We start from the raw sequence: 15,689 nt of genomic DNA on the forward strand, positions 1-15,689 counted from the left end.
ATCATTGTGCGACAAAATTGAAAAAAAAAACGCTGTTTTGTAACTTTTGGGGGCTTCCGTTTCTACGTAGTACATTTTTCGGTAAAAATGACACCTTATCTTTATTCTTTAGGTCCATACGATTAAAATGATACCCTACTTATATAGGTTTGATTTTGTCGGACTTCTGGAAAAAATCATAACTACATGCAGGAAAATTAATACTGTTACGCCTAGCGCTCCGGGTCCCCGCTCCTCCCCGGAGCGCTCACGGCGTCTTTCTCCCTGCAGCGCCCTGGTCAGTCCCGCTGACCGGGAGCGCTGCACTGACATGGCCGTCGGGGATGCGATTCGCACAGCGGGACGCGCCCGCTCGCGAATCGCATCCCAAGTCACTTACCCGTCCCGGGCCCCTCCTGTCATGTGCTGGCGCGCCGCGGCTCCGCTCTCTAGGGCGCGCGCGCACCAGCTCTCTGAGACTTAAAGGGCCAGTGCACCAATGATTGGTGCCTGGCCCAATTAGCTTAATTGGCTTCCACCTGCTCCCTGGCTATATCTGATCACTTCCCCTGCACTCCCTTGCCGGATCTTGTTGCCTTGTGCCAGTGAAAGCGTTTAGTGTTGTTCAAAGCCTGTGTTACCTGAACTCCTGCTATCCATCTTGACTACGAACCTTGCCGCCTGCCCCGACCTTCTGCTACGTCTGACCTTGCCTCTGCCTAGTCCTTCTGTCCCACGCCTTCTCAGCAGTCAGCGAGGTTGAGCCGTTGCTAGTGGATACGACCTGGTTGCTACTGCCGCAGCAAGACCATCCCGCTTTGCGGCGGGCTCTGGTGAACACCAGTAGCCTCTTAGAACCGGTCCACCAGCACGGTCCACGCCAATCCCTCGCTGACACAGAGGATCCACTACCTGTAAGCCGAATCGTGACAAATACGTTTAAAATTGTCATCTTCTGACCCCTATAACTTTTTTATTTTTCCGTGTATGGGGCGGTATGAGGGCTAATTTTTTGCGCCGTGATCTGAAGTTTTTAACGGTACTATTTTTGCATTGATAGGACTTATTTATCGCTTTTTATTCATTTTTAAATGATATAAAAAGTGACCAAAAATGTACTATTTTGGACTTTTGAATTTTTTTTGCGTGCACGCCATTGACCGAGCGGTTTAATTAATGATATAATTATACATTTCCGCACGCGGTGATACCATATATGTTTATTTTTATTTACACTGTGTTTTTTTTTTTTTATTGGAAAAGGGGGGGTGATTCAAACTTTTAATAGGCGAGGAGTTAAATGATCTTTATTCACTTTTTTTTCCCACTTTTTTTTTGCAGTGTTATAGGTCCCATAGGGACCTATAACACTGCACACACTGATCATTGTTATCCCATAGGGACCTATAACACTGCACACACTGATCATTGTTATCCCATAGGGACCTATAAACACTGCACACACTGATCATTGTTATCCCATAGGGACCTATAACACTGCACACACTGATCATTGTTATCCCATAGGGACCTATAACACTGCACACACTGATCTTCATCATTGATCACTGTTTCTCATAGGAAACCAGTGATCAACGATTTTGCCGCATGACTGCTCATGCCTGGATCCTGGATGCCTGGATCTTGAGACAGGATGACTTGGACTAACTTGACAGTGACAGACTATTACTGACTTCACCCCTTCTGTAGATTACCAGGCTTTGACTTGACCTGTGGGGCAATGGACTTGAGAATCCGTGGCAGCTTGACTGACTTTAGGCCTCCTCTGGACTCCAGACACACATCTAGGACGTGACCTGTTCCTCAGCAAAGACTAAGAGCAAAAAGCTAAGAGAGAGAACTAGCTCCTCCCAATCATAGGCGTGCGCAGCATATTGCATTAGGGTGTGCACCCTAAAGCACAAACTCACTCCGCGCACGCGCGTGTGTGTATATATATATATATATATATACACACACACACACACACACACACTCTCACACCCACTCACACACACTCCTGCTTGCATAGTGTAGGAGGATTGGATCCAGGGCCAGTTTTAGGCTTAGCATGGCCCTGGGCAAAATCAGAAGTGGGGTCCCAAAAGTCGTAATAGTGCACTAATCAGATTAGCACATTTTTGGTCACTTCAAATACCATAAAAAATATCTAAAAAGCAAAAAAAAATGTTACCGATAAAAACTACAAATCACAGCGCTAAAAATGACCGTCATACATCCCCATATACAGAAAAATAAAAGTGCTATAGTGATAAGAATAGTACAATTTTAAATTTTTGTATTCACATTAGGTTGGCAGCATAGTTCCCCCACATTAGGTTGGCAGTATAAATCTCCCACAATAGGATGGAAATATATTTCCCCCACATTAGGTGCAGTACAGTTCCCCCACATTAAGTTGGCATTATAGTTCCCCCCTATTAGGTAGGCAGTATAGTTTCCCCACATTAGGTTGGCAGTATAGTTTCCCCACATTAGGTTAGTAGTACAGTTCCCCCACATTAGGTGCAGTACAGTTCCCCCACATTAGGTTGGCAGTATAGTTCCCCCACATTAGGTTGGCAGTATAGTTCCCCCACATTAGGTTGGCAGTATAGTTCCCCCACATTAGGTGCAGTACAGTTCCCACACATTAGGTGCAGTACAGTTCCCCCACATTAGGTGCAGTACAGTTCCCCCACATTAGGTTGGCAGTATAGTTCCCCCACATTAGGTTGACAGTATAGTTCCCCCACATTAGGTGCAGTATAGTTCCCCCACATTAGGTTGGCAGTATAGTTCCCCCACATTAGGTGCAGTATAGTTCCCCCACATTAGGTTAGTAGTACAGTTTCCCCACATTAGGTTGGCAGTATAGTTCCCCCACATTAGGTGCAGTATAGTTCCCCCACATTAGGTTGGCAGTATAGTTCCCCCACATTAGGTTAGTAGTACAGTTCCTCCACATTAGGTGCAGTATAGTCCCCCACATTAGGTGCAGTACAGTTCCCCCACATTAGGTGCAATATAGTTCCCCCACATTAGGTGCAGTATAGTTATAATTGTAGGGATGAGGACTAGAATTCTAGAATTTACCATGAGGCTTATGGGACTAATTCTACCCCTGATCTTATATTTGCCAAGGGGTTCAATGGGCGGAGCCAAAGGGTTGTCAAAATTAGGTTTTGCCATGTATGATTGTGACTGTCTATTATATGTAGCCTACATATAATAGATAATCACACATGATGGGGATGTAGTCCTTAGCTGTGAGCTTAAATATAATAGACAATCACACATGATGGGGATGTAGTCCTGAGCTGTGAGCCTACATATAATAGACAGTCACAATCATACATGATCAGGGCTGGTGCAAGGACTTTTGGCACCCTAGGCGAAAGCTAATTTTGCCGCCCCCTTGACCCCACACATTGGCTCCGCCCTTTGACACACCCAACCTTACTACTGGGGTGACACACTGTAACAAACCCCCTCCTCATGTAATCTCCATACTACAGGGGTGACACACTGTAACAAACCTCCTCCTCATGTAATCTCCTTACTACTGGGGTGACACACTGCAACAACCCCCTCCTCATGTAATCTCCTTACTACTGGGGTGACACACTGCAACAACCTCCTCCTCATGTAATCTCCTTACTACTGGGGTGACACACTGTAACAAACCTCCTCCTCATGTAATCTCCTTACTACTGGGGTGACACACAGTAACAAACCTCCTCATGTAATCTCCTTACTACTGGGGTGATACACTGCAACAAACCTCCTCCTCATTTAATCTCCTTACTACTGGGGTGACACACTGTAACAAACCTCCTCCTCATGTAATCTCCTTACTACTGGGGTGACACACTGTTACAAACATTCTCCTCATGTAATCTTCTTACTACTGGGGTGACACACTGTAACAAACCTCCTCCTTATGTAATCTCCTTACTACTGGGGGTGACACTGTAACAAACCTCCTCCTCATGTAATCTCCTTACTACTGGGATGACACACTGTAACAAACCTCCTCCTCATGTAATCTCCTTACTACTGGGGTGACACACTGTAACAAACCTCCTCCTCATGTAATCCCCTTACTACTGGGGTGACACACTGTAACAAACCTCCTCCTCATGTAATCCCCTTACTACTGGGGTGACACACTGTAACAAACCTCCTCCTCATGTAATCTCCTTACTACTGGGGTGACACACTGTAACAAACCTCCTCCTCATGTAATCCCCTTACTACTGGGGTGACACACTGTTTATGAGACAGTGTAACAGTATAAGATAGAGACAGTATCACACTTTATAGGATTAGAAACAGGGGCTAAGCAAACAGTATCACACATGGTGGGGATAAGATACAGGGTCTCAGCAAACAGTATCACACATGGGAGGATTAGATACACAGCTCATCAGACAGATCACACAAGGAGGATTAGATACACAGCTCAAACAGTATCACTTATGGGGGGTTTAGATACACAGTTTAGCAGACAGATCACACATGGGGGATTAGATACACTGCTCACCAAACAGTATCACACATGGGGAGTTTAGATACACTGCTCATTAGACAGATCACACACTGGGGGATTAGAGACACATTTTGGCAGACAGATCACACACTGGGGGATTAGATACACATTTTAGCAGACAGATCACACACTGGGGGATTAGATACACATTTTAGCAGACAGATCACACACTGGGGGGATTAGATACACATTTTAGCAGATAGATCACACACTGGGGGGATTAGATACACATTTTAGCAGACAGATCACACACTGGGGGATTAGATACACATTTTAGCAGACAGATCACACATGAAAGGAGCCTCACCAGGTCAGTGTCTCTTCCCTGTCTCTGAGGACAGGAATGGCCGATATTTGTGACCTTTTCACCCTGATTTGAAGACACTGTCAGCTGAGGCAGAGAGAGGCACTTCGGGGGAGGAAGCAGCGCTCCTCGTCAGGATGAAGTAAGCAAAACAGTAGCCACAATGTGGTTTGGGGGGGGGGGGGGGGGGTGAGGCAGGTGGTACTGGTTCTCACAGTGCTTCTCCAGCAACATGAGGGGGGGGGGGGGATTTCGGGCTGGTGATGTCGGGGATGGGCTGGGGTTTAATAGTGAGAAAAAAAAAGTCCTGCAGCAGCGGGCAGCAGTGATTAGGGTGTGCCTGTGCACACCCGGCACACCCCGTGTGCACGCCTATGCTCCCAATGCTTATAGGGGGGGGAGACTAGGAGGAGTCCCATAGGTAACCCTCAGGTCACATGGTCACTGACACCTCACTGGGTTACAATCATATGACATCAGGTTAATCTATAACACATTACAGGTATATTACAGGAGATAACACACATACAAATGAATATGCAAGGGGAACAGATGTGGGGGGGGGGGCAGGGGACCCTGTAGGGAGGCTGCCTTACAGGGCAGAAAGGGTATAGGGGTGAAACTCTGCTGACACCTCTGTCCGTGTCAGGAACTGTCCAGAGTAGGAGCAAATCTCCATAGCAAACCTCTCCTGCTCTGGACAGTTCCTGACATGGACAGAGGTGTCTGCACTGTTGTCAGACTGGAAAGAACTACACAACTTCCTCTGGAGCATACAGCAGCTTATAAGTACTGGATGTATTAAGATTCTTAAATAGACGTAATTTACAAATCTGTTTAACTTTCTGGCACCAGTTGGTTTAAAAACAGGTTTTAAATACCACTTCAAAAGCTTATTTTTATTCCCATAACTCACTCATTGACAAAAAATAAATAAAAAAAGAATGCACCCAGATAGAAAAGTCGGATTACTGCACAACTTGGCATGCAGTTATGTCTCAGGTATGTGAGTTATGTCTCAGGTGTGTCTGATTAGATGCTGGGTCCTGCCACAAGAAGGCATAAAAGGGCTTCCCTGTAAGAAAAAAAAAAAAAGGCTCTCAGAGGATACTTTTGTGTAGTGTACCTCTTTGTGAGAGATTGTTGACTGCTAGGCATGCCTTGACGACGCCCTCAAAGACATTTTGCCCAGATGACCAATCTGATTACCAATAGAGAGGACATGCACGAGCAGCTCCCACAGTTTCCTTGTCCACCATCCATACCCAGGTGACACTTTTATTAAACAGCTTTGTCTCTGCCAGGACCATTTCTAAATGCTTTGCAGATTTAAATTTAAAGTCACAGCACCCATTACCTGCCACTGACAGCCACCGCCACTTGTGTTTGCAGTGAAGTCATAAAGAAAAACCTGAACAGCTACAGACTGCAACTGTATTGTCTTGAGCAATGAATGCAGGTTCTGTTTGGGATCCGCCTCGGAGAAAACTTAGCTCCGGGCTACTGGGGTACCGGGCTGCTGCAGGGGGGATCGCGGGGGTCCCCAGTGGCGGACCCCCACAATCAGACATCTTATCCCCTATCCTTTGGATAAGGGATAACATGTCTAACAGCAGAGTACCCCTTTAACACCTGAGAGATATGGGCAGTACATCCTGCGGCCACATGTGCCCCCTTTCATGTCATGGCTTACAGAAGGATACTTCAGAAGGATACTCACCTCCACACAGCAAGGGTTTCCAGCAATGTCTCCATCAGATTGCATCACTTCCTTGGCATGCCCAGTCACCAGATTTATCGCCAATCCAGCAGTTGTGGTGAGCCAATTGGGATGTCAACTTCACAACCTACGAGTGTGCAGGATCTACAGGTCAAGCTGCAACATTTGGATTCCATGTGGAACCTGTATACTTCCATGCCCAACTGCATCTCAGTAAGGCTGGAAGCCGCCCAACATGGTACTACAGCCAGGGTATACAAATAGAGTAACATAGTAACATAGTTCATAAGGTTGAAAAAATATCAGAGTCCATCAAGTTGAACCTGTAACCCTAATGAGTCCCTACTGAGTTGATCCAGGGATAGACAGAGGGGTCTGGTGGAATACAGAGGGGTCTGGTGGAGTACAGAGGGGTCTGGTGGAGTACAGAGGGGTCGGAGATGGACAAAGGGGTCTGGGGGAGTACAGAGGGGTAAGGGACGGACAGAGCGGTCTGGTGGAATACAGAGGAGTAAGGGATGGACAGAGGGGTCTGGTGGAATACAAAGCGGTCAGGGATGGACACAGGGGTCTGGTGGAGTACAGAGGGGTCTGGTGGAGTACAGAGTAGTAAGGAACGGACAGAGACGTCTGGTGGAGTAAAGAGGGGTCAGGGATGGGTAGAGGGGTCTGGTGGAATACAGAAAGGTCAGGGACGGACAGAGAATTCTGTTGGAGTACAGATGAGTCAGGTATGGACAGAGGGGTCTGGTGGAATACAGAGCAGTCAGGGATGGACAGAGGGGTCTGGTGGAGTACAGAGGGGTCTGGTGGAGTACAGAGGGGTCTGGTGAAGTACAGAGGGGTCTTGTGGAGTACAGAGGGGTCTGGTGAAGTACAGAGGGGTCTGGTGGAGTACAGAGGAGTAAGGGACGGACAGAGGGGTCTGGTGGAATAGAAAGCAGTCAGGGATGGACATAGGAGTCTGGTGGAGTACAGAGGGGTCTGGTGGAGTACAGAGGGGTATGGTGGAGTACAGAGGGTTCTGGTGGAGTACACAGGTGTCAGGGATGGACAGAGGGGTGTGGTGGAGTACAGAGGGGTCTGGTGAAGTACAGAGGGGTCAGGGACAGACAGAGGGTTCTGGTTGAGTAAAGAGGACTAAGGGACGGAAAGAGGGGTCTGGTGGAATACAGAGGAGTAAGGGACGGACAGAGGGGTCTGGTGGAATACAAGTGGTCAGGGACGGACACAGGGGTCTGGTGGAGTACAGAGGAGTAAGGAACGGACAGAGAGGTCTGGTGGAATACAAAGCAGTCAGGGACGGACAGAGGGGTCTGTTGGAGTACAGAGGGGTCAGGGATGGACAGAGGGGTCTGGTGGAGTAAAGAGGGTTCAGGGATGGGCAGAGGGGTCTAGTGGAATACAGAGGGGTCAGGGATGGACAGAGAATTCTGTTGGAGTACAGATGGGTCAGGTATGGACAGAGGGGTCTGGTGGAATACAGAGGGGTCTGGTGGAGTACAGAGGGGTCTGGGGGAGTACAGAGGGGTCTGGTGAGGTACAGAGGGGTCTGGTGGAGTACAGAGGAGTAAGGGACGGACAGAGGGCTCTGGTGGAATAGAGAGCAGTCAGGGACGGACAGAGGGGTCTGGTGGAGTACAGAGGGGTCTGGTGGAGTACAGAGGGTTCTGGTGGAGAACAGAGGTGTCAGGTATGGACAGAGGGCTCTGGTGAAGTACAGAGGGGTTAGGGACAGACAGAGGGGTCTGTTGGAGAACAGAGGGATCACGAATGGACAGAGGGGTCTGGTGGAGTACAGGGGGGTCTGGTGGAGTACAGAGGGGTATGGCGGAGTACAGAGGGCTCTGGTGAAGTACAAAGGGGTCAGGGACAGACAGAGGGGTCTGTTGGAGAACAGAGGGATCAGAAATGGACAGAGGTGTCTGGTGGAGTACAGGGGGTCTGGTGGAGTACAGAGGGGGTATAGTGGAGTACAGAGGGGTATGGTGGAGTACAGAGGGGTCTGGTGGAGTACAGAGGAATACATACAGTAGCTTGGGGAGGTTAACCCCTTAAGGAACAAGCCCATTTTTACCTTAAGGACCAGAGCATTTTTTGCACATCTGACCACTGTCACTTTAAGCATTAATAACTCTGGGATGCTTTTACTTTTCATTCTGATTCCGAGATTGTTTTTTCGTGACATATTCTACTTCATGTTAGTGGTAAATTTTTGTCGATACTTGCATCATTTCTTGGTGGAAAATTCAAAAATTTGATAAAAAAATTTAAAAGTTAGCATTTTTCTAACTTTGAAGCTTTCTGCTTGTAAGGAAAATAGACATTCCGAATAAATTAGATATTGTTACACATATACAATATGTCTACTTTATGTTTGTATCATGTGGATTTTGTGTATCATAAAATTGACGTGTTTTTACTTTTGGAAGACATCAGTGGGCTTCAAAGTTCAGCAGCAATTTTCCAATTTTTATCAAAATTTTCCAAATCGGAATTTTTCAGGGACCAGTTCAGTTTTGAAGTGGATTTGAAGGGCCTTCATATTAGAAATACCCCACAAATGACCCCATTATAAAAACTGCACCCCTCAAAGTATTCAAAATGACATTCAGTAAGTGTGTTAACCCTTTAGGTGTTTCACAGGAATAGCAGCAAAGTGAAGGAGAAAATTCAACATCTTCATTTATTACACTCGCATGTTCTTGTAGACCCAGTTTTTTGAATTATTACAAGGGGTAATAGGAGAAAAAGCCCCCATATATTTGTAACCCAATTTCTCTCGAGTAAGGAAATACCTCATATGTGTATGTCAAGTGTTCGGCGGGCGCAGTAGAGGGCTCAGAAGGGAAGGAGCAACAATGGGATTTTGGAGAGTGAATTTTGCTGAAATGGTTTTTGGGGGGCATGTCGCATATAGGAAGCCCCTATGGTGCCAGAACAGCAGAGGAAACTACACCCCTTAAGGAACGTAACAAGGGGTACAGTGAGCCTTAACACCTCAAAGGTGTTTGACGACTTTTTGTTAAAGTTGGATGTGTAAATGAAAAAAAAAATTCACTATATGCTGGTTTTTCCCCAAATTTTACATTTTTACAAGCGGTAATAGGTGAAAATGACCCCCAAAATTTGTAACCCCATTTCTTCTGAGCATGGAAATACCCCATGTGTAGACGTCAAGTGCTTTGCTGGCGCACTACAATGCTCAGAAGAGGAGGAGCGCCATTGAGCTTTTGGAGAGATAATTTGTTTGGAATGGAAGTCGGGGGCCATGTGCGTTTACAAAGCCCCCCCCCCCCCCCCCCCCCCCCGTGGTGCCAATACAGTAGACCCCCCCACATGTGACCCCATTGTGGAAACTACACCCCTCACAGAATTGAATAAGGGGTGCACTGAGTATTTACACCCCACTGGTGTTTGACAGATCTTTGGAACAGTGGGCTGTGCAAAAGAAAAATTACATTTTTCATTTTCACGGACCACTGTTAAAAAAAATCTGTCAAACACCTGTGGGGCGTAAATGTTAATTGTACCCCTTATTACATTACATGAGTGGTGTAGTTTCCAAAATGGGGTCACATGTGGGGGGGGGGGGTCCATTGTTCTGGCACTATGGGGGCTTTGTAAACACACGTGGCCTTCAAATCCGGACAAATTTTCTCTTCAAAAGCCCAATGGCGCTCCTTCTCTACTGAGCATTGTAGTTAGCTCGAAGAGCACTTTACATCCACATATGGGGTATGTTCTTACTCAGAAGAAATGGAGTTACAAATTTTGTGGGACCGTTTTCCTATTTTCCCTTCTGAAAATGAAAAATTTTGGGTAACACCAGCATTTTAGTGACATTTTTTTTCCCTATCCAACTTTAACGAAAATTCTTCAAACACCTGTGGGGTGTTAAGGCTCACTATACCCCTTGTTATATTCTGTGAGGTGTAGTTGTGCAACATGGGCTACAGTTTAGAGACCACTGTTTAGTGGACTCTAAACTGTAGCCCTCCAGATGTTGCTAGGCAACTCACCGGCTTTCGTAGGATACAGTGAGCCTGTCCTCTGCTGCTGCTGATCGCCGCCCGCTGCCAATCGCCGCCTGCTGCCGCCACCGATGGGTAAGTTGACCTTCGGCGCCGGTCCTCGTCGGTTCCCACATTGTGCCCGGACAACAGTGGGTGGGCAGAGCGGGGGAACCGAACATTAACCCCCTCGTCCCCCGATCTGCTATTGGTCGTTGCTCCTGAACGACCAATAGTAGGGATAGGAGGGATGGAATCCCTGCCACCTCACTCCTATCCCTTAAGGGGGATCGTGGGTGTCTTGGACACTCCTGATCCCCCTTATTTTACTAGTCACCGGGTCATTGGAGACCCATATGACCCGGAATCGCCGCAAATCGCTGGTGTGAATTCACCAATGATTTGCGGCAATCGACAACATGGGGGGGTTTCAGGACGCCCCTGGGCATTTGCACGGGTGCCTGCTGATAGATTTCAGCAGTCACCCCAGTCCGGTCCCCGCCCGGCGCGCGGCGGGGACTGAAATTCCCACAGTCATACAGGTACGCCCTTGGTCCTTAAGTACCAGGGAGCGAAGGCGTACCTGTACGCCCTTGGTCCCTAAGTGGTTAACAACATGGTCTAGAATGGACATTCTTCCTGTCATATAAATAATACTGTAAGTTTCTCCCCTCTCTGGCTGCCCCTGTCATGCTATGTAAGGGTTAAACCAGCTAAAACAAACCTTCTAGATAAGAACACAGGGGCAGACAGGGAGATCCAGGTCCTGGGCTGATGACTTCCTTCATGAAGATAGATTAGATAACTAACAAAAGATAGATTAGATAACTGCTCCTCAGCAGCAGGATCCCTCAGCTCATGCTCACTGACAAGGGGCCGGCATCCTCCTTCACTATACAGTGCAACCACAGCTCTAAAAGCGGCAGTCACAGCTCTAAAAGCTGTGACTGCAAGTTGCGGCTCCAGAGTATTCAGCGCAAGCAGGGAGGTGGCCCGGCCCACCGGGCAAATGCCCGGTTTGCCCGATGGCCTGTCCGGTCCTGGTCACAAGTGTCTACTAAGCCTAAAAGTGTTTTTTATCAGCATTGGGATGCTAGTTTATTGTGTGAGCCTGATGATGTTAATTTCAGAGTAGTTGCAGGTAATGGGCAACCAGTTCCCAGACATGGATACTGGGAGCCAACTATTCAGTTGGCAAAGCATGTACTTACCGGGCAGGGAGTGATTGTAATTAATGTAACAGATAAGGAGTCTGCTGAGTTTATATTAGGGATGAACATTATGAAAAATAGTTTTGCTGAAGTATTGGATGCCTTGCATGCCTTTCTTCCCCAAATGTCTCCTTCAGGCCAGCAGGCTGTACAGTACCACTTGAAAGTTCTACAGGCGGAGAAGAAGTTTGCCAACAAGCAAGGTGAAATCTGCAGAGTACAAGTTCAAGACATCAGGTCTGTGATTTTACAACCCAATATGGAGACCATTATCTGGTGTCGTGCACGTCCCGGAGTCAAGGATAGGGACTATCAGGCCCTGCTGGAACCTATGCAATTAGAAGATCATCCTCTTGTCCCAGCTGAAAAAAGCCTTGTCACTGTCATCAACGAGAAAGTTCTGCTGCGGTTAGTGAACCTGTCTGATTCTGCTACTGTCTTACTCAAATATACTCCAGGAGCTCAGTTGTACCTCCTAAAGTAAGAGGACATTGTGGCAGAACGTCTGGTGGCCCGACAGCATGCAGCTCAAGTGGTGGTGCGAGCCCTAGTGGGCGCAACTCCAGGTGGAAGACGACAGTACCCCAAGGGACCAAGTCAATGGAGTCATCAATGTCGAAAAAAGGTACCATGAGGCTTTCAGCAAACACTTCGGGCATACTTACATGATCCAGCACCAATTTCTCTCAGGCAACAGTCCGCCTATCAAGGAAAGACACCACCCGATTGTGCCAGACATGTACCAGACTGTCAAGAAGATGCTGGCCGACATGAAAGAGGCAGACGTGATCCACGAAAGTCTAAGTCCCTGGGTGGTGCCACTTTTCCTGGTCAAGAAGAAAGACTGAACCATCCGCTTCTGTGTTGACTACAGGAAACTAAAAAATGTCACACATAAAGATGCTTATCCTTTGCCAAGGATCGGGGAGTCACTCATGGCCCTCGGGACGGCCGCTTACTTCTCCACCCTGGACTTAACCAGTGGATATTGGCAAGTGCCCATGGCTGTGGAGGATCGGGAAAAGACCGCCTTTGTGACACCCATGGGACTGTTCGAGTTTAAAAGTATACCGTTTGGGCTATGTAATGCCCCCTGCTATGTTCCAGTGTCTGATGGAAAGGTTCCTGGGCCATCTGAATTTTCAAAGTGTCTTGTTGTACCTGGACAATGTCATTGTGTATTCTAAGTCTTACCAGGAACACCTCAGTCATCTGTCAGACGTCTTCCAAGTCTTAATCAAGCATGGAGAGAAGATTAAACCGTCAAAGTGTAATTTGCTCAAACCTCAAGTCCATTACTTGGGTCATGTTGTCAGCTCAGAGGGAGTCCAGCCCTATCCTGAAAAAGTAGAAGCTGTCAAGGACTGGCCCACCCCGTGCACGGTGAAAGATGTCGGGAGCTTCCTGGGATTTGCGGCTACTACCGCCGCTTCATTTCGCACTTCGCCCAAATAGCAGAACCCCTCAGAGCTCTCCTGCGGGATACGGCAAAGGAGAATTACAATGGAAGACTACCTAATGAATGGACCAAAGGGCAAGAGACAGCGCTCTGAGCTCTTAAACGTCTGCTGAAAGAACCACCCATCTCCACCCATCTTGGCGTATCCAGACTACAGTGAGCCGTTCCGGCTATATACTGATGCCAATTTTGAAGGTCTGGGAGCTGTTCTGTCCCAAGTCCAGGAAGGACAAGAGCGAGTGATCGCCTATGCTAGTCATAACCTGCGAGGAGCAGAGAAAAACAATGCCAATTACAGCTCATTCAAGTTGGAACTTCTCGCCCTGGTATGGGCCATGACAGAAAAGTTCAAAGACTATTTGGCTGCTACGCCTTTTACTGTCTACACAGATAATAACCAGTTGGCCCACCTGAACACTGCCAAGTTGAATGCTATCGAACAGCGTTGGGCTTTTTCGATTAGCCAATTACTGTTTCGCCATCAAGTACAGAAGTGGCAAGTCAAATGTCAATGCTGACGTACTGTCTCGGATGACCCCCAGCGAAGAACCACTTGTCGAACATGCGTGGGAATACGTGGAGATGCCCCCATTTTACCACCGATTTGTGAACCAGAATGTTGTGACCGCCCTCATGGACAGTGAACCCAGGTCTGAAAAGGTTAAAGAAGACCTATACACTTGGAAGACTCTTCAGGACAAAAGTCGAGTCATGGGGTATATGTTGAACTACCTTCTGGCAAAAAAGGTACCAACCCGTCTACGCCGGGCCCAGTGTGATTATGAGCTGAAATGACTGTGGCGATAGAGGAAGCGACTGTTTGTGCACAAAGGACTGTTGTACCGAAATTCTTTGGATCTGGTCTCTGGTGATCGACTTTAAAAGATTCTGGTTCCCCGAAGAGATGCGGCGATGGTCTTTTGGAGTCAACAAGACTGAAGCTACTGTCAGGCGAAGATTCTAGTGACATTGAGAAATGGTGCAGTGAGTGTGTGGTCTGCAACATCACCAAGAATGTGCTTAAGAATGCAAGAGCACCCCTCCATTCCATCCAGAGTGAAAGGCCCAACCAGTTGGTTGCTCTAGACCATGTCAAATTGTCTCCTACCCGGTCCGGGTATTCTTATGCTCTCACCATGGTGGATTATTACTCCAAACGGGTTGTTGTAGTGACCATCAAAAATCTCACAGCCAAGACAGCGGCAATATGTTCTACTCCAAACGGGTGCAAACCCTTGGGTGTCCGGAGTCTGTCCTAACTGATCAAGGAACGGCCTTCGAGGCCCAACTCTTCCAAGAGCTATGCCTATTCCATGCCTGCAAGAAACTCTGGACCACCGCCTACCACCCTCAGGGGAATGGGCTCTGTGAACGCATCAATCAAGTCTTTATTCATATGCTGCGAACAGCCTCTGTGTCAAGACAAGAAGAGTGGCCCCGACTACTGCCTGAGTTGCTGGAGATCTGCAGTATAATAACACAGTCCATTGTTCTACAGGGTATACCCCCTTCTACTTGATGATGGGGCGACATGGGCAGTTGCCTAAAGACCGCACGCTTGGGCTGCAGGCCCCAATCAATAACTCTCCGCAAGCCTCTCTTAAGTGGGTATCAGAGAAGGATCTAAGAGGCCAAAGAAATTGGTATCAGTAAGAAAATCGACGAGGCTCAACAGAGACAACAACAGGATTATAACTGTCATGCCTCTGCCAAACCCCTTCAATTGGGTGATAAAGTTTGGCTATGAAAGTTCCCAAAAACTCACAAATTGGACTCCATCTGGGAGACAGGACCCTATACGGTGATGGCCATACCTTAACCCGAATCTGATGTATATGAAGTACAGAAACCTGGGTATGAGCCACAAGTCATCCATCGGAATCGTTTCAAGCTCTGTCTCAAAGAAGATCTACCTATGCTTCCAGCACTGCCTCCTCCAGATGTCAAACCTGCGAAGGGAATACGTTCCCGGCGAGGGGATCCACCCATCTATGGATTTCCCCATGTTTTCTCCAAACCAGCCAGCAATCTTCTGTGTGTCTCCAACCTCAGGACTAGTTTAATCCACGTTAGTCACCACACCAGTCCTGTCACCGTTGGCTCTGGCCTATACACCGGCCTCCCAAGTGTCAACCATGTCTCCCATATCTCCAGCGCAAATGTCCAGCAAGTCCTGAATTGATCCCAGCTCCTGAGTTCGCTGAAGAAGAGCAGGCTGCAGCTCCAGGAGTCCCAAGAGCGACAGATCCTCCAGAGGTGGTGCTGCGCAGATTCCAAAGGTCAACACAGGGACAGTTACCAGCCAGGTACAGAGAACAGTGCTAGTACCTCGTATCATATTTAGTCAGTCTAGCATAGTTAATGATAATATATAACTAATTCAGTGATGTATATAGAGTTTTGTGCATAAACTAGTCAAATGTAATATCTAGTTAGGACTGTAGCTAAACT

The sequence above is a fragment of the Hyla sarda genome, chromosome 4, assembly GCF_029499605.1.
Source record: "Hyla sarda isolate aHylSar1 chromosome 4, aHylSar1.hap1, whole genome shotgun sequence".
NCBI lineage: Eukaryota > Metazoa > Chordata > Amphibia > Anura > Hylidae > Hyla > Hyla sarda.